Source organism: Benincasa hispida, chromosome 8 (assembly GCF_009727055.1).
Source record: "Benincasa hispida cultivar B227 chromosome 8, ASM972705v1, whole genome shotgun sequence".
Lineage (NCBI taxonomy): Eukaryota > Viridiplantae > Streptophyta > Magnoliopsida > Cucurbitales > Cucurbitaceae > Benincasa > Benincasa hispida.
This window is the reverse complement of record NC_052356.1, coordinates 57,635,034-57,639,593: the sequence shown is the minus strand read 5'-3', so window position 1 is coordinate 57,639,593 and position 4,560 is coordinate 57,635,034. Positions and strand designations below refer to the sequence as shown.

At 41.2% G+C, this 4,560-nt stretch overlaps 1 long non-coding RNA gene across 1 annotated transcript; it reads left to right on the top strand.

Moving 5' to 3' along the window:
• Positions 1 to 275: 275 nt before the first annotated feature.
• On the top strand, positions 276 to 2,130 carry LOC120083275. The gene is made up of 6 exons (XR_005483395.1): positions 276 to 743; positions 837 to 910; positions 1,027 to 1,092; positions 1,185 to 1,237; positions 1,324 to 1,381; positions 2,067 to 2,130. It is a non-coding gene; the product is annotated as an uncharacterized LOC120083275 (long non-coding RNA).
• The last annotated feature ends 2,430 nt before the right edge of the window (positions 2,131 to 4,560 follow it).

Genomic DNA, 4,560 nt, shown 5'->3' with positions numbered 1-4,560 from the left:
TGTAATTTCAGTAACTTCATTATTTGGAATTTCAGTAATTGTTATTAGTTGGAGGGCATTTTTGGGATTTTGAACTTCAAGTGTAAGTGCGGGAATTTAATTAATGGTATGAAATTATTCAATTTGGAAATTAATGGCAGGAATTAATTTTCTTTTGAAAAGAAAAGGAATTTAATAGTATAAAGTGGAATAAGGAAAAGAATAAAGTATAATTATATTTATTTTCTTTTTAGTTATTATTATTATTATTTATTTATTTTTTTTATAAAAATCAAATTCCCTTTCTTCTTCACGCATCTGGCGCCCCCCTCTTCCATTCTCAATTATTTTTTCCTTCACCGAAGCCTACCTCCATCTTCCATCGACGTAAACCTAGCATCTCCGTTGCCGACCTCGACCAGCATCTCCCGTTGCCGACTCGACCAGCATCTCCCATCGTCAACCTTGCCAACATCTCCTTGCCGCTGATCGTTTGCGCCGCCCAGATCTGGTTCCGGTCTCCCACGTCGAGCCGCTACACTCGTATGCCGCCAGATCTTCTCACGCCAAGCCACGTCGTCGGATCTGAAGCCGCGCCGTCGACGCCCAGCGCCCCAGATCCGTGCCGCCTAGTCATAGCACTTCTAGCCAGTCGTGCCCTCCCTCGCCCCGTTAGCTCGACCTTGTCGTTGAACCAGCTTCCACCGTAAATCTTCTTCGCCACTTGGTTCTGATCGAATCTTGGTTGGGAGTAAGATTTTTGCGTAAGTTTTTTGGGTGTTATTGTTGTTCTTGGTTGTTTTTTTTGGATCACTTGTTATGTCTTGGTATAATAATGCTCCTCCTTGCATTTAAAGGTTAATTGGGGGTTTTAGAGGAGAATTTGTGCGCTGTCCAGCGGGTGTTGAAGTTCCTTCTTCGTGACAATTTGGTAAGTTCCAAGGCTTTGTAACCTCCATTGTGGTTTGGTTTGGGGATTGTTAGATTAAATTTTATATGTTTGGTTTTGGGTTAAAATTGTTAATATCTCTTGGGTTTGGATTTTAGATTCAAGAATTGAGAAGTTTAGGGTGTTGCTCATCAAAGTAAAGGCCAATTATCTATTAAAGTTTGGTAAGTTTGTAGTAAGTTGTTGGGTGGTTATTTTGAATTAAGATTAATTGTGGAGAATTAAGTTATTAATTTTGAACTTTGTGTATGTTCAGGTAACCAACAGAAGTGGGTTTTAGAATTAAGTTTAGACCGAGCTATAGTTTAGGTAAAGTAAAATTGGAAGTCTTTGAATAATTTGGTTAATTAGAGTTAAGACCCAAAATATTTATTTAAATATTGGATTTATCTTAGGTGTTGCTTGTCTTGAAAAGGATAAGCTTGCTTGGGCTTCTTTGGATTTAACTTTGAGGTAAGTAATCTTACTACTAGAACTGCCCACAGGCCAGGCATTAGATGTATGCTAGCATGATAAATGTATGTTATGGCAAAATGTTAGCATGATAGACTGATAGTATAATATGATCAAAGTATGTTTTGGTACGAGATCTGAATTATTTATTTATGCACATAGACACTTGAATGCTAGTATGATATGGTATGTGTTTCCATATGGTTGTATTTGATCTGATGATGTTGAGGTATACATTTACGTTGTAGAACCATGATCTTGAGGTATATGTGTATGTTGTAGAGTCATGATGTTGAGGTTTATATGTATGTCATAGATTCGTACAGTGATGATTATGATGTTGAGACTGTCCTTACTGATTAGTTAGATGCCCATTAGATTTTGTATTTCCTTCGAGATTCACCAGTTTGTGTTTCCTTCGGGATTCACGAGTTTGTGTTTCCTTCGGGATTCACCAGTTTATGTCTCCTTTGGGATTCACCAGAGGTAGTGGGCATACTTAACTATAGTAGGATAGGACTCAGTCTTCTTATTTCATGTGTATATATGTCCCATAAGGACTAAAGCAGTTTATATGTTTCACCAAAGGTGGGTATCTAGAGAACATAGATGCTTAGCCTGACCCCAGTAGTGGAGTTACTTACTAAGTATTTTATACTCATTCTTTCTCATGTTGTTATTTCAGGTAAGAGTAGAGATGCACCGACGATGGACAAGCGGAATTCATGATCGAGTCACTGGGACTAGTTTTTACACTTCTACATCATGAAATTTAGAGTTCTTTTCATGTTTCTCTTAAATTTTAGTTTTGATGTTTAAAACTTACTTTTAAGAATTGTTTTCAGACTTATTTACTATCCTTTATGATTTCTGTGTACCCTACTATTGTTTTAATATTTGAATTTAATGAAAGTCTTTTGAACTTACCTTATTTAATTAGCATTTATTTCGCCATAACCGAGTGTCATTTTGAGTTCCATGCATGCATGTATTTAGTAACGGCCTAACTTAAGTCCTACAGGGTCGGGTCGTTACAATTGGTATAAGAGCCCATGTTTGGGTTCTGTAGATTGACTTACTACGTAAGTCTAGATAGTCCCTGTGGCCTAGTAACGGATCCCTCGTCATCGCTAGGTATGTTATACTAATGAAAGTTTCAATGCATATATGAGAACAATGATGTAGTGTTTTAAATGCATGATGTCTGAGAAAGACCCAGAAAGAGCTAGTTAATGTATGAATTCATTATAGGACATGGCACCTAAACCTAGAACAAGAAAGACAGTTAGAGAAGAAGTGCAAGCACAGAGAGCTGAGAGTACCCAGACTATTCTGGCAGCTCCAAATCCGCTTGTGACCCAAATTGATGAAAAGGCAAATGGAAACTAGAATTAGTGAAGCTGTTGCATCCTCTCTAATGGGAAAGCTGCAGGAGCTGATTTGTAGCACGATGGTAGGAAAGACTGCCCAAACCCAGGCTTAGGAGGAACTGGTGCCACCCGAGCAGTTACTACAGACTCGAGTGTAGGATAGAGACATGTCTCTTGAGGTTAAACATCTGAGGGATTTCTGAAAGTATGACCCTTGCCCCTTTGATTGATCGTTGGGGAGCCCCACCAAAGCAGAGACGTGGTTGTCATCTATTGAGACAATATTCCGTTTTATGAGGTGCCAGGAAGAGCACAAGCTTCAATGCGCAGTCTTCATGTTGACTGGTAATGCAGAAATTTGGTGGCGTTCAGCAGAAAAGATGATTGATACTGGTGGTGAACTTGCAACCTGGGAGCAGTTCAAGGAGCGCTTTTATAAGAAGTACTTTTCGGTTAACACCCAATACAACAAATAGACAGAATTCTTGAACTTGAGACAGAGAGTTATGTCGGTGGAGGAGTATGGGCAGAAATTTGATAAGCTGTCTTGCTTTGCTCCTGAACTAGTAGCCACCGAGGCAGCAAGGACAGAGAGATTCATTTAGGGCCTGAGAAGCAGACTACGAGGGATGGTGCATGCCTTGGACCTCAAGACGTACGCTATGGCACTACGGGCTACCGTGAAGATTGATGCTGACTTCCAGATGAGAGAGGAATACAGGAGGTCGCTTGGGATTGGGACCTCCGCAGGTCAGAAAAGAAAGGCTGAACACAGGGCTCTTGAGCATCAGTAAAGGAACCAGAACACAATGAATGCTCCACGTCAGTGGGGACAGCAGGGTTCCCAGGTTGTGACTGGTAGGGAGGATAGGCCGATATGTACCACTTGTGGTAAGCGACACTAGGGACGTTGTTTGGCCCGCTCTGGGATATATTTTCGATGTGGCCAGAAGAGGCATATGTCAGATAGATGCCCGAGGAGGAGGAACGCGCCTGAACACAGGGGCCAACTCGTAAGTTTCTTTCATGGAGGCCTGAGTCATTAACAACAGCAGGGTAGGGTGTTTTCTGCCACTTGGCGTGAGGCCGAGAAGTCAGACACAGTGGTGACAGGTACACTTCCTATTTTTGGGCACCATGCTTTAGTTATATTTGACTCTGGCTCTTCGCATTCGTTTATATCTACTGTATTTGTGAGGCATGCCATGTTAGACTCAGAACCTTTGCCATTTGCATTGTCCATTTCCACTCCATCAAGAGAGATCATGTTAGCTACAGAAAAGATAAAAGCATATCAGGTAGATGTAGCCAATCGTGCATTAGATGTAACCTTGATAATTTTAGATATGCGCGATTTTGATGTAATATTGGGCATGGATTGGTTAGCTGCTAATCATGCTAGTATAGATTGCTCCTGTAAGGAGGTCATCTTTAACCCTCCTACAGGAGCCAGTTTTAAGTTTAAAGGGGTTGGAACCGTAGTCCTACCCAAAATGATTTCAGCATTGAAGGCCAGTAGACTATTCGACCAAGGGGCTTCGGGCTTTATGGCCAGTGTGGTAGACACTAGAGAGACTGAAGTCACCTTGACTTTGGAGCCAGTAGTGAGGGATTTTCCAAACGTTTTTCTAGAGGATCTTCCCAGACTGCCTCCACAGCGGGAGACAGATTTTGCTATTGAGTTGGAGCCAGGCATAACCCCTATTTCGAAGGCTCTATACAGGATGGCCCCGACAAAGTTGAAGGAACTGAAGGTCCAATTGTTAGGAAGTTGTGGTTTCATACGCCCTAGCGTGTTCACCATGAGGT